This window comes from Triturus cristatus, chromosome 10 (assembly GCF_964204655.1).
Source record: "Triturus cristatus chromosome 10, aTriCri1.1, whole genome shotgun sequence".
NCBI lineage: Eukaryota > Metazoa > Chordata > Amphibia > Caudata > Salamandridae > Triturus > Triturus cristatus.
Window position 1 is genome coordinate 845,916,814 of NC_140593.1, and position 22,246 is coordinate 845,939,059.

Sequence of the window (22,246 nt, forward strand, 5' to 3'; positions counted from 1 at the left end):
AAGCTGAGATAATGGAAGCTGTCTATCCCTCACCAGCGTGACGTACTGTGCTCCAGGGGCATCAGTGACAGCTCAAAAAGAGAAGTGACGATAGTTTGCGCCTTTTCGTTTGCACGTCCTTTTGTACTGAAGGGTGGGCCTACTTGATGAAAGCAAGGCATGAGAGCAGAAATTTTTTTATTGTCCTCACCGAGAGCATACACCTAGAGCAAACAAAATGTCTGAAGGATGGAGGTATTTTCATTTCTTGTTCGATGACGGCCATGGAAAAGACAGCAACCATATTGCAGAAGAGAGCAGCATGTGCAGTTGCTTGCTTTGGGTGAATCATTCACCAACTCTCTGCCAATAACCCCCGGAGCCGGTGCAGAAGGTGACTCTTGTGTGCCTCGGCTCGTTGGTCTAGGGGTATGATTCTCGCTTAGGGTGTGAGAGGTCCCGGGTTCAAATCCCGGACGTGCCCTTTTTTAGAGGAAACATGCGAATCCTACTCAAAACTGACAATGCCTGACTATTTCTCATTACACTCGGCGCATTGTTGCACAAATTATTTTGAACCTCAGAAGAAAAACGGATATCCATGCTTTTTCTGCCTTCATGCTTAGTCTGTGTGTGTCCCAGGTGATGCTTTCCCAAGCTGTACTTGCTGGCATTTAGGCATCAGATATTTGTCTGTCGATGCCTGCATAAGTAAATTTTTAATACGTCTAATTGCAAGCATGTTGGCTGATATCTCTGCAGTTTTCACACTTGCTCCTCGCTTTCTGAGTGGCTGCTGATACAGCAGAATAGAAGTAGAGAGAATCCTTGAGAGGAACCTTGCTCTAACAGTAAAACACAGCAAGTTAGTTTCTGTAGTGTAGTGGTCATCACGTTCGCCTAACACGCGAAAGGTCCCCGGTTCGAGACCGGGCAGAAACACTGTGCATGAGCTGCTTTTATGTGCACCCTCTAAAACCTTATTATCTCAATGCAAGCTTAAGAAGAGGCGGTCCATGAACCAAGCGAGCCGTGGGAAACTTCCTTTACTTTTCCAAGACGAAACAAAGTAATCCGCATCCATCAGTGGTCGCTCTTGTGCCTAGCTTTTTTTTTTATCATGCCATGTTGTATTGTGGGGCCTTTACACCTGTGACATTGCTGCGAACGCTGTAAGTGCAAACATTGGCAAGTGCAGACAGAAGAGTCAGACCTGTACATAGCCAGGGCTGTCAGGATGGCCGAGTGGTCTAAGGCGCCAGACTCAAGAGAGCTTGATCTTCAGTGCAACTGAGACTTCTGGTCTCCTCATGGAGGCGTGGGTTCAAATCCCACTTCTGACAGGTCTCTTTTACACCCTTAAATCGTCCTGTTTTTTGCAGTGCATTCCCCACACACCACAATCTTTGCACGGACCTGTAACATATGACGAGAAATCCACCAACGATCAGGCTGGGTCCTCAATCACAATTCCATGTATTCCTGGAAGGGACACCTCAGGCACACCTTCCGTTAAATTTGCACTCCATCACACTAACTGCTGTGCTGGTTTCTCATTAAGCAGTTGATCCCATCTTTGTTGTGAGGCTCTCCTGCCACCTTTTGGGCGGAGAAGGCACTGTCCCTGCAACAACACAGGCAGACATGTTCAACAGGGCTTCCTGGTTATGTGGGAGGAGCAGATTGTCATTGGTCCCCCCTTGCGAATTTTAATTTACATAAGGAAGACAGAGAGGTAGCTGGGAGTAGGCAGTACACACGGACATTGAACTCTATCTTGTGATTTGCAGCCAATTCTAGATTGAGGCAGGAGGAAAGGAGGTGACTTGCCCAACAATGGCCATTCTGGGAATTCAGCCACCCTGGGTCTCCCAGGTGAGTGTTTCAGTCCTGCGAGCCACTCATATAAATCTCGCCTGATCGAGCCTCATTGAGTGCTGAGTGAGCGTGTTTGAATCCAAGAATCAAACGCCTCTTTCTTAGGAGCAAGAATTGGCAGGCCCTCCCTTGCTTCTGGGGTGGAAATTAATGGGGCAAGGGTCCAGGACTTGCAGAGAAGTACAAGTGCCAGAAAGTGCCTGCAGTTCTCATCAGTGCCTTTTTTGTGCTCACTGGCAGCTAGGATATCGGCTGATCCCTTCCTTGCAAGAGTGAAAAAAACAACACCTTGAGAGAAAATATGACTTTGTGTGGCTCACATAGAGAGAGGGCAGCCAAATAGCACTGCTTTGTTTCTGAAAGACGCATCAGAAATTGTTCAAATTGCTGACAGGGGAATCAGGCTCGTTGGTCTAGGGGTATGATTCTCGCTTCGGGTGCGAGAGGTCCCGAGTTCAAATCCCGGACAAGCCCATGTTGTGGAATTATTTTTAGGCTGCTTATTATGTAGGACCATTTCTTCTTTTCAATGCTATAAGACGCCGTGTATGGTGAGAAAGTTCCTTTCCCTGCACGCTGTTTCCCAGTTTTGGCGTATAGAATTTCAGTGCCGGACTTCTTTGCAACTGCTTTTCTGGGGTGGACCATCAGTGTAGGAACATTAAATTCAAAGTGTTTTTCTAGCGTGATTTCAGGTATGGTTTTAAAAGCGCCTTTTGGAATAAAAGTGGTCCTCGTTGCTTTCTTCCAAAGAAAGAGATCGGGTAAGGAGGGTCCAACGTTGAGCTTCATGGACATTGGCCCTTGGTCTGTGCTTTCCAGCCCACTACATGCCAAGACGATTGCTGCAAGAGTATCTGTTTCTGTGGTGTAGTGGTTATCACGTTCGGTTTACACGCGAAAGGTCCCTGGTTCGAGACCGGGCAGAAACAGCAGCTTATTGTTTGCATTTACTCTCTCAACTTATAGGAAAGCTGAGATAATGGAAGCTGTCTATCCCTCACCAGCGTGACGTACTGTGCTCCAGGGGCATCAGTGACAGCTCAAAAAGAGAAGTGACGATAGTTTGCGCCTTTTCGTTTGCACGTCCTTTTGTACTGAAGGGTGGGCCTACTTGATGAAAGTAAAGCATGAGAGCAGAAATTTTTTTATTGTCCTCACCGAGAGCATACACCTAGAGCAAACAAAATGTCTGAAGGATGGAGGTATTTTCATTTTTTGTTCGATGACGGCCATGGAAAAGACAGCAACCATATTGCAGAAGAGAGCAGCATGTGCAGTTGCTTGCTTTGGGTGAATCATTCACCAACTCTCTGCCAATAACCCCCGGAGCCGGTGCAGAAGGTGACTCTTGTGTGCCTCGGCTCGTTGGTCTAGGGGTATGATTCTCGCTTAGGGTGCGAGAGGTCCCGGGTTCAAATCCCGGACGAGCCCTTTTTTAGAGGAAACATGCGAATCCTACTCAAAACTGACAATGCCTGACTATTTCTCATTACACTCGGCGCATTGTTGCACAAATTATTTTGAACCTCAGAAGAAAAACGGATATCCATGCTTTTTCTGCCTTCATGCTTAGTCTGTGTGTGTCCCAGGTGATGCTTTCCCAAGCTGTACTTGCTGGCATTTAGGCATCAGATATTTGTCTGTCGATGCCTGCATAAGTAAATTTTTAATACGTCTAATTGCAAGCATGTTGGCTGATATCTCTGCAGTTTTCACACTTGCTCCTTGCTTTCTGAGTGGCTGCTGATACAGCAGAATAGAAGTAGAGAGAATCCTTGAGAGGAACCTTGCTCTAACAGTAAAACACAGCAAGTTAGTTTCTGTAGTGTAGTGGTCATCACGTTCGCCTAACACGCGAAAGGTCCCCGGTTCGAGACCGGGCAGAAACACTGTGCATGAGCTGCTTTTATGTGCACCCTCTAAAACCTTATTATCTCAATGCAAGCTTAAGAAGAGGCGGTCCATGAACCCAGCGAGCCGTGGGAAACTTCCTTTACTTTTCCAAGACGAAACAAAGTAATCCGCATCCATCAGTGGTCGCTCTTGTGCCTAGCTTTTTTTTTTATCATGCCATGTTGTATTGTGGGGCCTTTACACCTGTGACATTGCTGCGAACGCTGTAAGTGCAAACATTGGCAAGTGCAGACAGAAGAGTCAGACCTGTACATAGCCAGGGCTGTCAGGATGGCCGAGTGGTCTAAGGCGCCAGACTCAAGAGAGCTTGATCTTCAGTGCAACTGAGACTTCTGGTCTCCTCATGGAGGCGTGGGTTCAAATCCCACTTCTGACAGGTCTCTTTTACACCCTTAAATCGTCCTGTTTTTTGCAGTGCATTCCCCACACACCACAATCTTTGCACGGACCTGTAACATATGACGAGAAATCCACCAACGATCAGGCTGGGCCCTCAATCACAATTCCATGTATTCCTGGAAGGGACACCTCAGGCACACCTTCCGTTAAATTTGCACTCCATCACACTAACTGCTGTGCTGGTTTCTCATTAAGCAGTTGATCCCATCTTTGTTGTGAGGCTCTCCTGCCACCTTTTGGGCGGAGAAGGCACTGTCCCTGCAACAACACAGGCAGACATGTTCAACAGGGCTTCCTGGTTATGTGGGAGGAGCAGATTGTCATTGGTCCCCCCTTGCGAATTTTAATTTACATAAGGAAGACAGAGAGGTAGCTGGGAGTAGGCAGTACACACGGACATTGAACTCTATCTTGTGATTTGCAGCCAATTCTAGATTGAGGCAGGAGGAAAGGAGGTGACTTGCCCAACAATGGCCATTCTGGGAATTCAGCCACCCTGGGTCTCCCAGGTGAGTGTTTCAGTCCTGCGAGCCACTCATATAAATCTCGCCTGATCGAGCCTCATTGAGTGCTGAGTGAGCGTGTTTGAATCCAAGAATCAAACGCCTCTTTCTTAGGAGCAAGAATTGGCAGGCCCTCCCTTGCTTCTGGGGTGGAAATTAATGGGGCAAGGGTCCAGGACTTGCAGAGAAGTACAAGTGCCAGAAAGTGCCTGCAGTTCTCATCAGTGCCTTTTTTGTGCTCACTGGCAGCTAGGATATCGGCTGATCCCTTCCTTGCAAGAGTGAAAAAAACAACACCTTGAGAGAAAATATGACTTTGTGTGGCTCACATAGAGAGAGAGCAGCCAAATAGCACTGCTTTGTTTCTGAAAGACGCATCAGAAATTGTTCAAATTGCTGACAGGGGAATCAGGCTCGTTGGTCTAGGGGTATGATTCTCGCTTCGGGTGCGAGAGGTCCCGAGTTCAAATCCCGGACAAGCCCATGTTGTGGAATTATTTTTAGGCTGCTTATTATGTAGGACCATTTCTTCTTTTCAATGCTATAAGACGCCGTGTATGGTGAGAAAGTTCCTTTCCCTGCACGCTGTTTCCCAGTTTTGGCGTATAGAATTTCAGTGCCGGACTTCTTTGCAACTGCTTTTCTGGGGTGGACCATCAGTGTAGGAACATTAAATTCAAAGTGTTTTTCTAGCGTGATTTCAGGTATGGTTTTAAAATCGCCTTTTGGAATAAAAGTGGTCCTCGTTGCTTTCTTCCAAAGAAAGAGATCGGGTAAGGAGGGTCCAACGTTGAGCTTCATGGACATTGGCCCTTGGTCTGTGCTTTCCAGCCCACTACATGCCAAGAAGATTGCGGCAAATGTATCTGTTTCTGTGGTGTAGTGGTTATCACGTTCGCTTTACACGCGAAAGGTCCCTGGTTCGAGACCGGGCAGAAACAGCAGCTTATTGCTTGCATTTACTCTCTCAACTTATAGGAAAGCTGAGATAATGGAAGCTGTCTATCCCTCACCAGCGTGACTTACTGTGCTCCAGGGGCTTCAGTGACAGCTCAAAAAGAGAAGTGACGATAGTTTGCGCCATTCGTTTGCACGTCCTTTTGTACTGAAGGGTGGGCCTACTTGATGAAAGCAAGGCATGAGAGCAGAAATTGTTTTATTGTCCTCACCGAGAGCATACACCTAGAGCAAACAAAATGTCTGAAGGATGGAGGTATTTTCATTTCTTGTTCGATGACGGCCATGGAAAAGTCAGCAACCATATTGCAGAAGAGAGCAGCATGTGCAGTTGCTTGCTTTGGGTGAATCATTCACCAACTCGCTGCCAATAACCCCCGGAGCCGGTGCAAAAGGTGACTCTTGTGTGCCTCGGCTCGTTGGTCTAGGGGTATGATTCTCGCTTAGGGTGCGAGAGGTCCCGGGTTCAAATCCCGGACGAGCCCTTTTTTAGAGGTAAACATACGAATCCTACTCAAAACTGACAATGCCTGACTATTTCTCATTACACTCGGCGCATTGTTGCACAAATTATTTTGAACCTCAGAAGAAAAACGGATATCCATGCTTTTTCTGCCTTCATGCTTAGTCTGTGTGTGTCCCAGGTGATGCTTTCCCAAGCTGTACTTGCTGGCATTTAGGCATCAGATATTTGTCTGTCGATGCCTGCATAAGTAAATTTTTAATACGTCTAATTGCAAGCATGTTGGCTGATATCTCTGCAGTTTTCACACTTGCTCCTCGCTTTCTGAGTGGCTGCTGATACAGCAGAATAGAAGTAGAGAGAATCCTTGAGAGGAACCTTGCTCTAACAGTAAAACACAGCAAGTTAGTTTCTGTAGTGTAGTGGTCATCACGTTCGCCTAACACGCGAAAGGTCCCCGGTTCGAGACCGGGCAGAAACACTGTGCATGAGCTGCTTTTATGTGCACCCTCTAAAACCTTATTATCTCAATGCAAGCTTAAGAAGAGGCGGTCCATGAACCCAGCGAGCCGTGGGAAACTTCCTTTACTTTTCCAAGACGAAACAAAATAATCCGCATCCATCAGTGGTCGCTCTTGTGCCTAGCTTTTTTTTTTATCATGCCATGTTGTATTGTGGGGCCTTTACACCTGTGACATTGCTGCGAACGCTGTAAGTGCAAACATTGGCAAGTGCAGACAGAAGAGTCAGACCTGTACATAGCCAGGGCTGTCAGGATGGCCGAGTGGTCTAAGGTGCCAGACTCAAGAGAGCTTGATCTTCAGTGCAACTGAGACTTCTGGTCTCCTCATGGAGGCGTGGGTTCAAATCCCACTTCTGACAGGTCTCTTTTACACCCTTAAATCGTCCTGTTTTTTTGCAGTGCATTCCCCACACACCACAATCTTTGCACGGACCTGTAACATATGACGAGAAATCCACCAACGATCAGGCTGGGCCCTCAATCACAATTCCATGTATTCCTGGAAGGGACACCTCAGGCACACCTTCCGTTAAATGTGCACTCCATCACACTAACTGCTGTGCTGGTTTCTCATTAAGCAGTTGATCCCATCTTTGTTGTGAGGCTCTCCTGCCACCTTTTGGGCGGAGAAGGCACTGTCCCTGCAACAACACAGGCAGACATGTTCAACAGGGCTTCCTGGTTATGTGGGAGGAGCAGATTGTCATTGGTCCCCCCTTGCGAATTTTAATTTACATAAGGAAGACAGAGAGGTAGCTGGGAGTAGGCAGTACACACGGACATTGAACTCTATCTTGTGATTTGCAGCCAATTCTAGATTGAGGCAGGAGGAAAGGAGGTGACTTGCCCAACAATGGCCATTCTGGGAATTCAGCCACCCTGGGTCTCCCAGGTGAGTGTTTCAGTCCTGCGAGCCACTCATATAAATCTCGCCTGATCGAGCCTCATTGAGTGCTGAGTGAGCGTGTTTGAATCCAAGAATTAAACACCTCTTTCTTAGGAGCAAGAATTGGCAGGCCCTCCCTTGCTTCTGGGGTGGAAGTTAATGGGGCAAGGGTCCAGGACTTGCAGAGAAGTACAAGTGCCAGAAAGTGCCTGCAGTTCTCATCAGTGCCTTTTTTCTGCTCACTGGCAGCTAGGATATCGGCTGATCCCTTCCTTGCAAGAGTGAAAAAAACAACACCTTGAGAGAAAACATGACTTTGTGTGGCTCACATAGAGAGAGAGCAGCCAAATAGCACTGCTTTGTTTCTGAAAGACGCATCAGAAATTGATCAAATTGCTGACAGGGGAATCAGGCTCGTTGGTCTAGGGGTATGATTCTCGCTTCGGGTGCGAGAGGTCCCGGGTTCAAATCCCGGACAAGCCCATGTTGTGGAATTATTTTTAGGCTGCTTATTATGTAGGACCATTTCTTCTTTTCAATGCTATAAGACGCCGTGTATGGTGAGAAAGTTCCTTTCCCTGCAGGCTGTTTCCCAGTTTTGGCGTATAGAATTTCAGTGCCGGACTTCTTTGCAACTGCTTTTCTGGGGTGGACCATCAGTGTAGGAACATTAAATTCAAAGTGTTTTTCTAGCGTGATTTCAGGTATGGTTTTAAAATCGCCTTTTGGAATAAAAGTGGTCCTCGTTCCTTTCTTCCAAAGAAAGAGATCGGGTAAGGAGGGTCCAACGTTGAGCTTCATGGACATTGGCCCTTGGTCTGTGCTTTCCAGCCCACTACATGCCAAGACGATTGCTGCAAGAGTATCTGTTTCTGTGGTGTAGTGGTTATCACGTTCGCTTTACACGCGAAAGGTCCCTGGTTCGAGACCGGGCAGAAACAGCAGCTTATTGTTTGCATTTACTCTCTCAACTTATAGGAAAGCTGAGATAATGGAAGCTGTCTATCCCTCACCAGCGTGACGTACTGTGCTCCAGGGGCATCAGTGACAGCTCAAAAAGAGAAGTGACGATAGTTTGCGCCATTCGTTTGCACGTCCTTTTGTACTGAAGGGTGGGCCTACTTGATGAAAGCAAGGCATGAGAGCAGAATTTTTTTTATTGTCCTCACCGAGAGCATACACCTAGAGCAAACAAAATGTCTGAAGGATGGAGGTATTTTCATTTCTTGTTCGATGACGGCCATGGAAAAGACAGCAACCATATTGCAGAAGAGAGCAGCATGTGCAGTTGCTTGTTTTGGGTGAATCATTCACCAACTCTCTGCCAATAACCCCCGGAGCCGGTGCAGAATGTGACTCTTGTGTGCCTCGGCTCGTTGGTCTAGGGGTATGATTCTCGCTTAGGGTGCGAGAGGTCCCGGGTTCAAATCCCGGACGAGCCCTTTTTTAGAGGAAACATGCGTATCCTACTCAAAACTGACAATGCCTGACTATTTCTCATTACACTCGGCGCATTGTTGCACAAATTATTTTGAACCTCAGAAGAAAAACGGATATCCATGCTTTTTCTGCCTTCATGCTTAGTCTGTGTGTGTCCCAGGTGATGCTTTCCCAAGCTGTACTTGCTGGCATTTAGGCATCAGATATTTGTCTGTCGATGCCTGCATAAGTAAATTTTTAATACGTCTAATTGCAAGCATGTTGGCTGATATCTCTGCAGTTTTCACACTTGCTCCTCGCTTTCTGAGTGGCTGCTGATACAGCAGAATAGAAGTAGAGAGAATCCTTGAGAGGAACCTTGCTCTAACAGTAAAATACAGCAAGTTAGTTTCTGTAGTGTAGTGGTCATCACGTTCGCCTAACACGCGAAAGGTCCCCGGTTCGAGACCGGGCAGAAACACTGTGCATGAGCTGCTTTTATGTGCACCCTCTAAAACCTTATTATCTCAATGCAAGCTTAAGAAGAGGCGGTCCATGAACCCAGCGAGCCGTGGGAAACTTCCTTTACTTTTCCAAGACGAAACAAAGTAATCCGCATCCATCACTGGTCGCTCTTGTGCCTAGCTTTTTTTTTTATCATGCCATGTTGTATTGTGGGGCCTTTACACCTGTGACATTGCTGCGAACGCTGTAAGTGCAAACATTGGCAAGTGCAGACAGAAGAGTCAGACCTGTACATAGCCAGGGCTGTCAGGATGGCCGAGTGGTCTAAGGCGCCAGACTCAAGAGAGCTTGATCTTCAGTGCAACTGAGACTTCTGGTCTCCTCATGGAGGCGTGGGTTCAAATCCCACTTCTGACAGGTCTCTTTTACACCCTTAAATCGTCCTGTTTTTTGCAGTGCATTCCCCACACACCACAATCTTTGCACGGACCTGTAACATATGACGAGAAATCCACCAACGATCAGGCTGGGCCCTCAATCACAATTCCATGTATTCCTGGAAGGGACACCTCAGGCACAACTTCCGTTAAATTTGCACTCCATCACACTAACTGCTGTGCTGGTTTCTCATTAAGCAGTTGATCCCATCTTTGTTGTGAGGCTCTACTGCCACCTTTTGGGCGGAGAAGGCACTGTCCCTGCAACAACACAGGCAGACATGTTCAACAGGGCTTCCTGGTTATGTGGGAGGAGCAGATTGTCATTGGTCCCCCCTTGCGAATTTTAATTTACATAAGGAAGACAGAGAGGTAGCTGGGAGTAGGCAGTACACACGGACATTGAACTCTATCTTGTGATTTGCAGCCAATTCTAGATTGAGGCAGGAGGAAAGGAGGTGACTTGCCCAACAATGGCCATTCTGGGAATTCAGCCACCCTGGGTCTCCCAGGTGAGTGTTTCAGTCCTGCGAGCCACTCATATAAATCTCGCCTGATCGAGCCTCATTGAGCGCTGAGTGAGCGTGTTTGAATCCAAGAATCAAACACCTCTTTCTTAGGAGCAAGAATTGGCAGGCCCTCCCTTGCTTCTGGGGTGGAAGTTAATGGGGCAAGGGTCCAGGACTTGCAGAGAAGTACAAGTGCCAGAAAGTGCCTGCAGTTCTCATCAGTGCCTTTTTTCTGCTCACTGGCAGCTAGGATATCGGCTGATCCCTTCCTTGCAAGAGTGAAAAAAACAACACCTTGAGAGAAAACATGACTTTGTGTGGCTCACATAGAGAGAGAGCAGCCAAATAGCACTGCTTTGTTTCTGAAAGACGCATCAGAAATTGTTCAAATTGCTGACAGGGGAATCAGGCTCGTTGGTCTAGGGGTATGATTCTCGCTTCGGGTGCGAGAGGTCCCGGGTTCAAATCCCGGACGAGCCCATGTTGTGGAATTATTTTTAGGCTGCTTATTATATAGGACCATTTCTTCTTTTCAATGCTATAAGACGCCGTGTATGGTGAGAAAGTTCCTTTCCCTGCACGCTGTTTCCCACTTTTGGCGTATAGAATTTCAGTGCCGGACTTCTTTGCAACTGCTTTTCTGGGGTGGACCATCAGTGTAGGAACATTAAATTCAAAGTGTTTTTCTAGCGTGATTTCAGGTATGGTTTTAAAATCGCCTTTTGGAATAAAAGTGGTCCTCGTTCCTTTCTTCCAAAGAAAGAGATCGGGTAAGGAGGGTCCAACGTTGAGCTTCATGGACATTGGCCCTTGGTCTGTGCTTTCCAGCCCACTACATGCCAAGAAGATTGCTGCAAGAGTATCTGTTTCTGTGGTGTAGTGGTTATCACGTTCGCTTTACACGCGAAAGGTCCCTGGTTCGAGACCGGGCAGAAACAGCAGCTTATTGCTTGCATTTACTCTCTCAACTTATAGGAAAGCTGAGATAATGGAAGCTGTCTATCCCTCACCAGCGTGACGTACTGTGCTCCAGGGGCTTCAGTGACAGCTCAAAAAGAGAAGTGACGATAGTTTGCGCCATTCGTTTGCATGTCCTTTTGTACTGAAGGGTGGGCCTACTTGATGAAAGCAAGGCATGAGAGCAGAAATTGTTTTATTGTCCTCACCGAGAGCATACACCTAGAGCAAACAAAATGTCTGAAGGATGGAGGTATTTTCATTTCTTGTTCGATGACGGCCATGGAAAAGTCAGCAACCATATTGCAGAAGAGAGCAGCATGTGCAGTTGCTTGCTTTGGGTGAATCATTCACCAACTCACTGCCAATAACCCCCGGAGCCGGTGCAAAAGGTGACTCTTGTGTGCCTCGGCTCGTTGGTCTAGGGGTATGATTCTCGCTTAGGGTGCGAGAGGTCCCGGGTTCAAATCCCGGATGAGCCCTTTTTTAGAGGTAAACATACGAATCCTACTCAAAACTGACAATGCCTGACTATTTCTCATTACACTCGGCGCATTGTTGCACAAATTATTTTGAACCTCAGAAGAAAAACGGATATCCATGCTTTTTCTGCCTTCATGCTTAGTCTGTGTGTGTCCCAGGTGATGCTTTCCCAAGCTGTACTTGCTGGCATTTAGGCATCAGATATTTGTCTGTCGATGCCTGCATAAGTAAATTTTTAAAACGTCTAATTGCAAGCATGTTGGCTGATATCTCTGCAGTTTTCACACTTGCTCCTCGCTTTCTGAGTGGCTGCTGATACAGCAGAATAGAAGTAGAGAGAATCCTTGAGAGGAACCTTGCTCTAACAGTAAAACACAGCAAGTTAGTTTCTGTAGTGTAGTGGTCATCACGTTCGCCTAACACGCGAAAGGTCCCCGGTTCGAGACCGGGCAGAAACACTGTGCATGAGCTGCTTTTATGTGCACCCTCTAAAACCTTATTATCTCAATGCAAGCTTAAGAAGAGGCGGTCCATGAACCCAGCGAGCCGTGGGAAACTTCCTTTACTTTTCCAAGACGAAACAAAGTAATCCGCATCCATCAGTGGTCGCTCTTGTGCCTAGCTTTTTTTTTTATCATGCCATGTTGTATTGTGGGGCCTTTACACCTGTGACATTGCTGCGAACGCTGTAAGTGCAAACATTGGCAAGTGCAGACAGAAGAGTCAGACCTGTACATAGCCAGGGCTGTCAGGATGGCCGAGTGGTCTAAGGCGCCAGACACAAGAGAGCTTGATCTTCAGTGCAACTGAGACTTCTGGACTCCTCATGGAGGCGTGGGTTCAAATCCCACTTCTGACAGGTCTCTTTTACACCCTTAAATCGTCCTGTTTTCATTACACTCGGCGCATCGTTGCACAAATTATTTTGAACCTCAGAAGAAAAACGGATATCCATGCTTTTTCTGCCTTCATGCTTAGTCTGTGTGTGTCCCAGGTGATGCTTTCCCAAGCTGTACTTGCTGGCATTTAGGCATCAGATATTTGTCTGTCGATGCCTGCATAAGTACATTTTTAATACGTCTAATTGCAAGCATGTTGGCTGATATCTCTGCAGTTTTCACACTTGCTCCTCGCTTTCTGAGTGGCTGCTGATACAGCAGAATAGAAGTAGAGAGAATCCTTGAGAGGAACCTTGCTCTAACAGTAAAACACAGCAAGTTAGTTTCTGTAGTGTAGTGGTCATCACGTTCGCCTAACACGCGAAAGGTCCCCGGTTCGAGACCGGGCAGAAACACTGTGCATGAGCTGCTTTTATGTGCACCCTCTAAAACCTTATTATCTCAATGCAAGCTTAAGAAGAGGCGGTCCATGAACCCAGCGAGCCGTGGGAAACTTCCTTTACTTTTCCAAGACGAAACAAAGTAATCCGCATCCATCAGTGGTCGCTCTTGTGCCTAGCTTTTTTTTTTATCATGCCATGTTGTATTGTGGGGCCTTTACACCTGTGACATTGCTGCGAACGCTGTAAGTGCAAACATTGGCAAGTGCAGACAGAAGAGTCAGACCTGTACATAGCCAGGGCTGTCAGGATGGCCGAGTGGTCTAAGGCGCCAGACTCAAGAGAGCTTGATCTTCAGTGCAACTGAGACTTCTGGTCTCCTCATGGAGGCGTGGGTTCAAATCCCACTTCTGACAGGTCTCTTTTACACCCTTAAATCGTCATGTTTTTTGCAGTGCATTCCCCACACACCACAATCTTTGCACGGACCTGTAACATATGACGAGAAATCCACCAACGATCAGGCTGGGCCCTCAATCACAATTCCATGTATTCCTGGAAGGGACACCTCAGGCACACCTTCCGTTAAATTTGCACTCCATCACACTAACTGCTGTGCTGGTTTCTCATTAAGCAGTTGATCCCATCTTTGTTGTGAGGCTCTCCTGCCACCTTTTGGGCGGAGAAGGCACTGTCCCTGCAACAACACAGGCAGACATGTTCAACAGGGCTTCCTGGTTATGTGGGAGGAGCAGATTGTCATTGGTCCCCCCTTGCGAATTTTAATTTACATAAGGAAGACAGAGAGGTAGCTGGGAGTAGGCAGTACACACGGACATTGAACTCTATCTTGTGATTTGCAGCCAATTCTAGATTGAGGCAGGAGGAAAGGAGGTGACTTGCCCAACAATGGCCATTCTGGGAATTCAGCCACCCTGGGTCTCCCAGGTGAGTGTTTCAGTCCTGTGAGCCACTCATATAAATCTCGCCTGATCGAGCCTGATCGAGCGTGTTTGAATCCAAGAATCAAACACCTCTTTCTTAGGAGCAAGAATTGGCAGGCCCTCCCTTGCTTCTGGGGTGGAAGTTAATGGGGCAAGGGTCCAGGACTTGCAGAGAAGTACAAGTGCCAGAAAGTGCCTGCAGTTCTCATCTGTGCCTTTTTTCTGCTCACTGGCAGCTAGGATATCGGCTGATCCCTTCCTTGCAAGAGTGAAAAAAACAACACCTTGAGAGAAAACATGACTTTGTGTGGCTCACATAGAGAGAGAGCAGCCAAATAGCACTGCTTTGTTTCTGAAAGACGCATCAGAAATTGTTCAAATTGCTGACAGGGGAATCAGGCTCGTTGGTCTAGGGGTATGATTCTCGCTTCGGGTGCGAGAGGTCCCGAGTTCAAATCCCGGACAAGCCCATGTTGTGGAATTATTTTTAGGCTGCTTATTATGTAGGACCATTTCTTCTTTTCAATGCTATAAGACGCCGTGTATGGTGAGAAAGTTCCTTTCCCTGCACGCTGTTTCCCAGTTTTGGCGTATAGAATTTCAGTGCCGGACTTCTTTGCAACTGCTTTTCTGGGGTGGACCATCAGTGTAGGAACATTAAATTCAAAGTGTTTTTCTAGCGTGATTTCAGGTATGGTTTTAAAATCGCCTTTTGGAATAAAAGTGGTCCTCGTTGCTTTCTTCCAAAGAAAGAGATCGGGTAAGGAGGGTCCAACGTTGAGCTTCATGGACATTGGCCCTTGGTCTGTGCTTTCCAGCCCACTACATGCCAAGAAGATTGCGGCAAATGTATCTGTTTCTGTGGTGTAGTGGTTATCACGTTCGCTTTACACGCGAAAGGTCCCTGGTTCGAGACCGGGCAGAAACAGCAGCTTATTGCTTGCATTTACTCTCTCAACTTATAGGAAAGCTGAGATAATGGAAGCTGTCTATCCCTCACCAGCGTGACTTACTGTGCTCCAGGGGCTTCAGTGACAGCTCAAAAAGAGAAGTGACGATAGTTTGCGCCATTCGTTTGCACGTCCTTTTGTACTGAAGGGTGGGCCTACTTGATGAAAGCAAGGCATGAGAGCAGAAATTGTTTTATTGTCCTCACCGAGAGCATACACCTAGAGCAAACAAAATGTCTGAAGGATGGAGGTATTTTCATTTCTTGTTCGATGACGGCCATGGAAAAGTCAGCAACCATATTGCAGAAGAGAGCAGCATGTGCAGTTGCTTGCTTTGGGTGAATCATTCACCAACTCGCTGCCAATAACCCCCGGAGCCGGTGCAAAAGGTGACTCTTGTGTGCCTCGGCTCGTTGGTCTAGGGGTATGATTCTCGCTTAGGGTGCGAGAGGTCCCGGGTTCAAATCCCGGACGAGCCCTTTTTTAGAGGTAAACATACGAATCCTACTCAAAACTGACAATGCCTGACTATTTCTCATTACACTCGGCGCATTGTTGCACAAAATATTTTGAACCTCAGAAGAAAAACGGATATCCATGCTTTTTCTGCCTTCATGCTTAGTCTGTGTGTGTCCCAGGTGATGCTTTCCCAAGCTGTACTTGCTGGCATTTAGGCATCAGATATTTGTCTGTCGATGCCTGCATAAGTAAATTTTTAATACGTCTAATTGCAAGCATGTTGGCTGATATCTCTGCAGTTTTCACACTTGCTCCTCGCTTTCTGAGTGGCTGCTGATACAGCAGAATAGAAGTAGAGAGAATCCTTGAGAGGAACCTTGCTCTAACAGTAAAACACAGCAAGTTAGTTTCTGTAGTGTAGTGGTCATCACGTTCGCCTAACACGCGAAAGGTCCCCGGTTCGAGACCGGGCAGAAACACTGTGCATGAGCTGCTTTTATGTGCACCCTCTAAAACCTTATTATCTCAATGCAAGCTTAAGAAGAGGCGGTCCATGAACCCAGCGAGCCGTGGGAAACTTCCTTTACTTTTCCAAGACGAAACAAAGTAATCCGCATCCATCAGTGGTCGCTCTTGTGCCTAGCTTTTTTTTTTATCATGCCATGTTGTATTGTGGGGCCTTTACACCTGTGACATTGCTGCGAACGCTGTAAGTGCAAACATTGGCAAGTGCAGACAGAAGAGTCAGACCTGTACATAGCCAGGGCTGTCAGGATGGCCGAGTGGTCTAAGGCGCCAGACTCAAGAGAGCTTGATCTTCAGTGCAACTGAGACTTCTGGTCTCCTCATGGAGGCGTGGGTTCAAATCCCACTTCTGACAGGTCTCTTTTACACCCTTAAATCGTCCTGTTTTTTTGCAGTGCATTCCCCACACACCACAATCTTTGCACGGACCTGTAACATATGACGAGAAATCCACCAACGATCTGGCTGGGCCCTCAATCACAATTCCATGTATTCCTGGAAGGGACACCTCAGGCACACCTTCCGTTAAATGTGCACTCCATCACACTAACTGCTGTGCTGGTTTCTCATTAAGCAGTTGATCCCATCTTTGTTGTGAGGCTCTCCTGCCACCTTTTGGGCGGAGAAGGCACTGTCCCTGCAACAACACAGGCAGACATGTTCAACAGGGCTTCCTGGTTATGTGGGAGGAGCAGATTGTCATTGGTCCCCCCTTGCGAATTTTAATTTACATAAGGAAGACAGAGAGGTAGCTGGGAGTAGGCAGTACACACGGACATTGAACTCTATCTTGTGATTTGCAGCCAATTCTAGATTGAGGCAGGAGGAAAGGAGGTGACTTGCCCAACAATGGCCATTCTGGGAATTCAGCCACACTGGGTCTCCCAGGTGAGTGTTTCAGTCCTGCGAGCCACTCATATAAATCTCGCCTGATCGAGCCTCATTGAGTGCTGAGTGAGCGTGTTTGAATCCAAGAATCAAACACCTCTTTCTTAGGAGCAAGAATTGGCAGGCCCTCCCTTGCTTCTGGGGTGGAAGTTAATGGGGCAAGGGTCCAGGACTTGCAGAGAAGTACAAGTGCCAGAAAGTGCCTGCAGTTCCCATCAGTGCCTTTTTTCTGCTCACTGGCAGCTAGGATATCGGCTGATCCCTTCCTTGCAAGAGTGAAAAAAACAACACCTTGAGAGAAAACATGACTTTGTGTGGCTCACATAGAGAGAGAGCAGCCAAATAGCACTGCTTTGTTTCTGAAAGACGCATCAGAAATTGTTCAAATTGCTGACAGGGGAATCAGGCTCGTTGGTCTAGGGGTATGATTCTCGCTTCGGGTGCGAGAGGTCCCGGGTTCAAATCCCGGACAAGCCCATGTTGTGGAATTATTTTTAGGCTGCTTATTATGTAGGACCATTTCTTCTTTTCAATGCTATAAGACGCCGTGTATGGTGAGAAAGTTCCTTTCCCTGCAGGCTGTTTCCCAGTTTTGGCGTATAGAATTTCAGTGCCGGACTTCTTTGCAACTGCTTTTCTGGGGTGGACCATCAGTGTAGGAACATTAAATTCAAAGTGTTTTTCTAGCGTGATTTCAGGTATGGTTTTAAAATCGCCTTTTGGAATAAAAGTGGTCCTCGTTCCTTTCTTCCAAAGAAAGAGATCGGGTAAGGAGGGTCCAACGTTGAGCTTCATGGACATTGGCCCTTGGTCTGTGCTTTCCAGCCCACTACATGCCAAGACGATTGCTGCAAGAGTATCTGTTTCTGTGGTGTAGTGGTTATCACGTTCGCTTTACACGCGAAAGGTCCCTGGTTCGAGACCGGGCAGAAACAGCAGCTTAATGTTTGCATTTACTCTCTCAACTTATAGGAAAGCTGAGATAATGGAAGCTGTCTATCCCTCACCAGCGTGACGTACTGTGCTCCAGGGGCATCAGTGACAGCTCAAAAAGAGAAGTGACGATAGTTTGCGCCATTCGTTTGCACGTCCTTTTGTACTGAAGGGTGGGCCTACTTGATGAAAGCAAGGCATGAGAGCAGAAATTTTTTTATTGTCCTCACCGAGAGCATACACCTAGAGCAAACAAAATGTCTGAAGGATGGAGGTATTTTCATTTCTTGTTCGATGACGGCCATGGAAAAGACAGCAACCATATTGCAGAAGAGAGCAGCATGTGCAGTTGCTTGCTTTGGGTGAATCATTCACCAACTCTCTGCCAATAACCCCCGGAGCCGGTGCAGAAGGTGACTCTTGTGTGCCTCGGCTCGTTGGTCTAGGGGTATGATTCTCGCTTAGGGTGCGAGAGGTCCCGGGTTCAAATCCCGGACGAGCCCTTTTTTAGAGGAAACATGCGAATCCTACTCAAAACTGACAATGCCTGACTATTTCTCATTACACTCGGCGCATTGTTGCACAAATTATTTTGAACCTCAGAAGAAAAACGGATATCCATGCTTTTTCTGCCTTCATGCTTAGTCTGTGTGTGTCCCAGGTGATGCTTTCCCAAGCTGTACTTGCTGGCATTTAGGCATCAGATATTTGTCTGTCGATGCCTGCATAAGTAAATTTTTAATACGTCTAATTGCAAGCATGTTGGCTGATATCTCTGCAGTTTTCACACTTGCTCCTCGCTTTCTGAGTGGCTGCTGATACAGCAGAATAGAAGTAGAGAGAATCCTTGAGAGGAACCTTGCTCTAACAGTAAAACACAGCAAGTTAGTTTCTGTAGTGTAGTGGTCATCACGTTCGCCTAACACGCGAAAGGTCCCCGGTTCGAGACCGGGCAGAAACACTGTGCATGAGCTGCTTTTATGTGCACCCTCTAAAACCTTATTATCTCAATGCAAGCTTAAGAAGAGGCGGTCCATGAACCCAGCGAGCCGTGGGAAACTTCCTTTACTTTTCCAAGACGAAACAAAGTAATCCGCATCCATCACTGGTCGCTCTTGTGCCTAGCTTTTTTTTTTATCATGCCATGTTGTATTGTGGGGCCTTTACACCTGTGACATTGCTGCGAACGCTGTAAGTGCAAACATTGGCAAGTGCAGACAGAAGAGTCAGACCTGTACATAGCCAGGGCTGTCAGGATGGCCGAGTGGTCTAAGGCGCCAGACTCAAGAGAGCTTGATCTTCAGTGCAACTGAGACTTCTGGTCTCCTCATGGAGGCGTGGGTTCAAATCCCACTTCTGACAGGTCTCTTTTACACCCTTAAATCGTCCTGTTTTTTGCAGTGCATTCCCCACACACCACAATCTTTGCACGGACCTGTAACATATGACGAGAAATCCACCAACGATCAGGCTGGGCCCTCAATCACAATTCCATGTATTCCTGGAAGGGACACCTCAGGCACACCTTCCGTTAAATTTGCACTCCATCACACTAACTGCTGTGCTGGTTTCTCATTAAGCAGTTGATCCCATCTTTGTTGTGAGGCTCTACTGCCACCTTTTGGGCGGAGAAGGCACTGTCCCTGCAACAACACAGGCAGACATGTTCAACAGGGCTTCCTGGTTATGTGGGAGGAGCAGATTGTCATTGGTCCCCCCTTGCGAATTTCAATTTACATAAGGAAGACAGAGAGGTAGCTGGGAGTAGGCAGTACACACGGACATTGAACTCTATCTTGTGATTTGCAGCCAATTCTAGATTGAGGCAGGAGGAAAGGAGGTGACTTGCCCAACAATGGCCATTCTGGGAATTCAGCCACCCTGGGTCTCCCAGGTGAGTGTTTCAGTCCTGCGAGCCACTCATATAAATCTCGCCTGATCGAGCCTCATTGAGCGCTGAGTGAGCGTGTTTGAATCCAAGAATCAAACACCTCTTTCTTAGGAGCAAGAATTGGCAGGCCCTCCCTTGCTTCTGGGGTGGAAGTTAATGGGGCAAGGGTCCAGGACTTGCAGAGAAGTACAAGTGCCAGAAAGTGCCTGCAGTTCTCATCAGTGCCTTTTTTCTGCTCACTGGCAGCTAGGATATCGGCTGATCCCTTCCTTGCAAGAGTGAAAAAAACAACACCTTGAGAGAAAACATGACTTTGTGTGGCTCACATAGAGAGAGAGCAGCCAAATAGCACTGCTTTGTTTCTGAAAGACGCATCAGAAATTGTTCAAATTGCTGACAGGGGAATCAGGCTCGTTGGTCTAGGGGTATGATTCTCGCTTCGGGTGCGAGAGGTCCCGGGTTCAAATCCCGGACGAGCCCATGTTGTGGAATTATTTTTAGGCTGCTTATTATATAGGACCATTTCTTCTTTTCAATGCTATAAGACGCCGTGTATGGTGAGAAAGTTCCTTTCCCTGCACGCTGTTTCCCACTTTTGGCGTATAGAATTTCAGTGCCGGACTTCTTTGCAACTGCTTTTCTGGGGTGGACCATCAGTGTAGGAACATTAAATTCAAAGTGTTTTTCTAGCGTGATTTCAGGTATGGTTTTAAAATCGCCTTTTGGAATAAAAGTGGTCCTCGTTCCTTTCTTCCAAAGAAAGAGATCGGGTAAGGAGGGTCCAACGTTGAGCTTCATGGACATTGGCCCTTGGTCTGTGCTTTCCAGCCCACTACATGCCAAGAAGATTGCTGCATGAGTATCTGTTTCTGTGGTGTAGTGGTTATCACGTTCGCTTTACACGCGAAAGGTCCCTGGTTCGAGACCGGGCAGAAACAGCAGCTTATTGCTTGCATTTACTCTCTCAACTTATAGGAAAGCTGAGATAATGGAAGCTGTCTATCCCTCACCAGCGTGACGTACTGTGCTCCAGGGGCTTCAGTGACAGCTCAAAAAGAGAAGTGACGATAGTTTGCGCCATTCGTTTGCATGTCCTTTTGTACTGAAGGGTGGGCCTACTTGATGAAAGCAAGGCATGAGAGCAGAAATTGTTTTATTGTCCTCACCGAGAGCATACACCTAGAGCAAACAAAATGTCTGAAGGATGGAGGTATTTTCATTTCTTGTTCGATGACGGCCATGGAAAAGTCAGCAACCATATTGCAGAAGAGAGCAGCATGTGCAGTTGCTTGCTTTGGGTGAATCATTCACCAACTCGCTGCCAATAACCCCCGGAGCCGGTGCAAAAGGTGACTCTTGTGTTCCTCGGCTCGTTGGTCTAGGGGTATGATTCTCGCTTAGGGTGCGAGAGGTCCCGGGTTCAAATCCCGGACGAGCCCTTTTTTAGAGGTAAACATACGAATCCTACTCAAAACTGACAATGCCTGACTATTTCTCATTACACTCGGCGCATTGTTGCACAAATTATTTTGAACCTCAGAAGAAAAACGGATATCCATGCTTTTTCTGCCTTCATGCTTAGTCTGTGTGTGTCCCAGGTGATGCTTTCCCAAGCTGTACTTGCTGGCATTTAGGCATCAGATATTTGTCTGTCGATGCCTGCATAAGTAAATTTTTAAAACGTCTAATTGCAAGCATGTTGGCTGATATCTCTGCAGTTTTCACACTTGCTCCTCGCTTTCTGAGTGGCTGCTGATACAGCAGAATAGAAGTAGAGAGAATCCTTGAGAGGAACCTTGCTCTAACAGTAAAACACAGCAAGTTAGTTTCTGTAGTGTAGTGGTCATCACGTTCGCCTAACACGCGAAAGGTCCCCGGTTCGAGACCGGGCAGAAACACTGTGCATGAGCTGCTTTTATGTGCACCCTCTAAAACCTTATTATCTCAATGCAAGCTTAAGAAGAGGCGGTCCATGAACCCAGCGAGCCGTGGGAAACTTCCTTTACTTTTCCAAGACGAAACAAAGTAATCCGCATCCATCAGTGGTCGCTCTTGTGCCTAGCTTTTTTTTTATCATGCCATGTTGTATTGTGGGGCCTTTACACCTGTGACATTGCTGCGAACGCTGTAAGTGCAAACATTGGCAAGTGCAGACAGAAGAGTCAGACCTGTACATAGCCAGGGCTGTCAGGATGGCCGAGTGGTCTAAGGCGCCAGACACAAGAGAGCTTGATCTTCAGTGCAACTGAGACTTCTGGTCTCCTCATGGAGGCGTGGGTTCAAATCCCACTTCTGACAGGTCTCTTTTACACCCTTAAATCGTCCTGTTTTCATTACACTCGGCGCATCGTTGCACAAATTATTTTGAACCTCAGAAGAAAAACGGATATCCATGCTTTTTCTGCCTTCATGCTTAGTCTGTGTGTGTCCCAGGTGATGCTTTCCCAAGCTGTACTTGCTGGCATTTAGGCATCAGATATTTGTCTGTCGGTGCCTGCATAAGTACATTTTTAATACGTCTAATTGCAAGCATGTTGGCTGATATCTCTGCAGTTTTCACACTTGCTCCTCGCTTTCTGAGTGGCTGCTGATACAGCAGAAT

The 22,246-nt window shown here is 47.0% G+C and overlaps 32 non-coding genes across 32 annotated transcripts; all 32 read left to right on the forward strand.

Moving 5' to 3' along the window:
* The first annotated feature begins 848 nt into the window (after positions 1-848).
* On the forward strand, positions 849-921 carry TRNAV-AAC (transfer RNA valine (anticodon AAC)). The gene has a single exon. It is a non-coding gene; the product is annotated as a tRNA-Val (tRNA).
* A 289-nt stretch (positions 922-1,210) lies between these two features.
* Positions 1,211-1,322, forward strand: TRNAL-CAA (transfer RNA leucine (anticodon CAA)). Its single transcript has 2 exons — positions 1,211-1,248; positions 1,277-1,322. It is a non-coding gene; the product is annotated as a tRNA-Leu (tRNA).
* Positions 1,323-3,219: 1,897 nt separating this feature from the next.
* Positions 3,220-3,291, forward strand: TRNAP-AGG (transfer RNA proline (anticodon AGG)). Its single transcript has one exon. It is a non-coding gene; the product is annotated as a tRNA-Pro (tRNA).
* A 385-nt stretch (positions 3,292-3,676) lies between these two features.
* On the forward strand, positions 3,677-3,749 carry TRNAV-AAC (transfer RNA valine (anticodon AAC)). The gene has a single exon. It is a non-coding gene; the product is annotated as a tRNA-Val (tRNA).
* Positions 3,750-4,038: 289 nt separating this feature from the next.
* On the forward strand, positions 4,039-4,150 carry TRNAL-CAA (transfer RNA leucine (anticodon CAA)). The gene is made up of 2 exons: positions 4,039-4,076; positions 4,105-4,150. It is a non-coding gene; the product is annotated as a tRNA-Leu (tRNA).
* A 1,394-nt stretch (positions 4,151-5,544) lies between these two features.
* TRNAV-UAC (transfer RNA valine (anticodon UAC)) lies at positions 5,545-5,617 on the forward strand. Its single transcript has one exon. It is a non-coding gene; the product is annotated as a tRNA-Val (tRNA).
* A 429-nt stretch (positions 5,618-6,046) lies between these two features.
* TRNAP-AGG (transfer RNA proline (anticodon AGG)) lies at positions 6,047-6,118 on the forward strand. Its single transcript has one exon. It is a non-coding gene; the product is annotated as a tRNA-Pro (tRNA).
* A 386-nt stretch (positions 6,119-6,504) lies between these two features.
* TRNAV-AAC (transfer RNA valine (anticodon AAC)) lies at positions 6,505-6,577 on the forward strand. Its single transcript has one exon. It is a non-coding gene; the product is annotated as a tRNA-Val (tRNA).
* Positions 6,578-7,916: 1,339 nt separating this feature from the next.
* On the forward strand, positions 7,917-7,988 carry TRNAP-CGG (transfer RNA proline (anticodon CGG)). The gene has a single exon. It is a non-coding gene; the product is annotated as a tRNA-Pro (tRNA).
* A 385-nt stretch (positions 7,989-8,373) lies between these two features.
* Positions 8,374-8,446, forward strand: TRNAV-UAC (transfer RNA valine (anticodon UAC)). Its single transcript has one exon. It is a non-coding gene; the product is annotated as a tRNA-Val (tRNA).
* A 429-nt stretch (positions 8,447-8,875) lies between these two features.
* On the forward strand, positions 8,876-8,947 carry TRNAP-AGG (transfer RNA proline (anticodon AGG)). The gene has a single exon. It is a non-coding gene; the product is annotated as a tRNA-Pro (tRNA).
* A 385-nt stretch (positions 8,948-9,332) lies between these two features.
* Positions 9,333-9,405, forward strand: TRNAV-AAC (transfer RNA valine (anticodon AAC)). Its single transcript has one exon. It is a non-coding gene; the product is annotated as a tRNA-Val (tRNA).
* Positions 9,406-9,694: 289 nt separating this feature from the next.
* On the forward strand, positions 9,695-9,806 carry TRNAL-CAA (transfer RNA leucine (anticodon CAA)). The gene is made up of 2 exons: positions 9,695-9,732; positions 9,761-9,806. It is a non-coding gene; the product is annotated as a tRNA-Leu (tRNA).
* Positions 9,807-10,743: 937 nt separating this feature from the next.
* Positions 10,744-10,815, forward strand: TRNAP-CGG (transfer RNA proline (anticodon CGG)). Its single transcript has one exon. It is a non-coding gene; the product is annotated as a tRNA-Pro (tRNA).
* Positions 10,816-11,200: 385 nt separating this feature from the next.
* TRNAV-UAC (transfer RNA valine (anticodon UAC)) lies at positions 11,201-11,273 on the forward strand. The gene has a single exon. It is a non-coding gene; the product is annotated as a tRNA-Val (tRNA).
* Positions 11,274-11,702: 429 nt separating this feature from the next.
* On the forward strand, positions 11,703-11,774 carry TRNAP-AGG (transfer RNA proline (anticodon AGG)). Its single transcript has one exon. It is a non-coding gene; the product is annotated as a tRNA-Pro (tRNA).
* A 386-nt stretch (positions 11,775-12,160) lies between these two features.
* TRNAV-AAC (transfer RNA valine (anticodon AAC)) lies at positions 12,161-12,233 on the forward strand. Its single transcript has one exon. It is a non-coding gene; the product is annotated as a tRNA-Val (tRNA).
* Positions 12,234-12,996: 763 nt separating this feature from the next.
* Positions 12,997-13,069, forward strand: TRNAV-AAC (transfer RNA valine (anticodon AAC)). The gene has a single exon. It is a non-coding gene; the product is annotated as a tRNA-Val (tRNA).
* Positions 13,070-13,358: 289 nt separating this feature from the next.
* On the forward strand, positions 13,359-13,470 carry TRNAL-CAA (transfer RNA leucine (anticodon CAA)). The gene is made up of 2 exons: positions 13,359-13,396; positions 13,425-13,470. It is a non-coding gene; the product is annotated as a tRNA-Leu (tRNA).
* Positions 13,471-14,853: 1,383 nt separating this feature from the next.
* Positions 14,854-14,926, forward strand: TRNAV-UAC (transfer RNA valine (anticodon UAC)). The gene has a single exon. It is a non-coding gene; the product is annotated as a tRNA-Val (tRNA).
* A 429-nt stretch (positions 14,927-15,355) lies between these two features.
* TRNAP-AGG (transfer RNA proline (anticodon AGG)) lies at positions 15,356-15,427 on the forward strand. The gene has a single exon. It is a non-coding gene; the product is annotated as a tRNA-Pro (tRNA).
* Positions 15,428-15,813: 386 nt separating this feature from the next.
* TRNAV-AAC (transfer RNA valine (anticodon AAC)) lies at positions 15,814-15,886 on the forward strand. Its single transcript has one exon. It is a non-coding gene; the product is annotated as a tRNA-Val (tRNA).
* Positions 15,887-16,175: 289 nt separating this feature from the next.
* On the forward strand, positions 16,176-16,287 carry TRNAL-CAA (transfer RNA leucine (anticodon CAA)). Its single transcript has 2 exons — positions 16,176-16,213; positions 16,242-16,287. It is a non-coding gene; the product is annotated as a tRNA-Leu (tRNA).
* Positions 16,288-17,225: 938 nt separating this feature from the next.
* On the forward strand, positions 17,226-17,297 carry TRNAP-CGG (transfer RNA proline (anticodon CGG)). The gene has a single exon. It is a non-coding gene; the product is annotated as a tRNA-Pro (tRNA).
* A 385-nt stretch (positions 17,298-17,682) lies between these two features.
* TRNAV-UAC (transfer RNA valine (anticodon UAC)) lies at positions 17,683-17,755 on the forward strand. Its single transcript has one exon. It is a non-coding gene; the product is annotated as a tRNA-Val (tRNA).
* Positions 17,756-18,184: 429 nt separating this feature from the next.
* On the forward strand, positions 18,185-18,256 carry TRNAP-AGG (transfer RNA proline (anticodon AGG)). Its single transcript has one exon. It is a non-coding gene; the product is annotated as a tRNA-Pro (tRNA).
* Positions 18,257-18,641: 385 nt separating this feature from the next.
* On the forward strand, positions 18,642-18,714 carry TRNAV-AAC (transfer RNA valine (anticodon AAC)). The gene has a single exon. It is a non-coding gene; the product is annotated as a tRNA-Val (tRNA).
* A 289-nt stretch (positions 18,715-19,003) lies between these two features.
* On the forward strand, positions 19,004-19,115 carry TRNAL-CAA (transfer RNA leucine (anticodon CAA)). The gene is made up of 2 exons: positions 19,004-19,041; positions 19,070-19,115. It is a non-coding gene; the product is annotated as a tRNA-Leu (tRNA).
* A 937-nt stretch (positions 19,116-20,052) lies between these two features.
* TRNAP-CGG (transfer RNA proline (anticodon CGG)) lies at positions 20,053-20,124 on the forward strand. The gene has a single exon. It is a non-coding gene; the product is annotated as a tRNA-Pro (tRNA).
* Positions 20,125-20,509: 385 nt separating this feature from the next.
* Positions 20,510-20,582, forward strand: TRNAV-UAC (transfer RNA valine (anticodon UAC)). Its single transcript has one exon. It is a non-coding gene; the product is annotated as a tRNA-Val (tRNA).
* Positions 20,583-21,011: 429 nt separating this feature from the next.
* TRNAP-AGG (transfer RNA proline (anticodon AGG)) lies at positions 21,012-21,083 on the forward strand. Its single transcript has one exon. It is a non-coding gene; the product is annotated as a tRNA-Pro (tRNA).
* Positions 21,084-21,469: 386 nt separating this feature from the next.
* Positions 21,470-21,542, forward strand: TRNAV-AAC (transfer RNA valine (anticodon AAC)). Its single transcript has one exon. It is a non-coding gene; the product is annotated as a tRNA-Val (tRNA).
* The last annotated feature ends 704 nt before the right edge of the window (positions 21,543-22,246 follow it).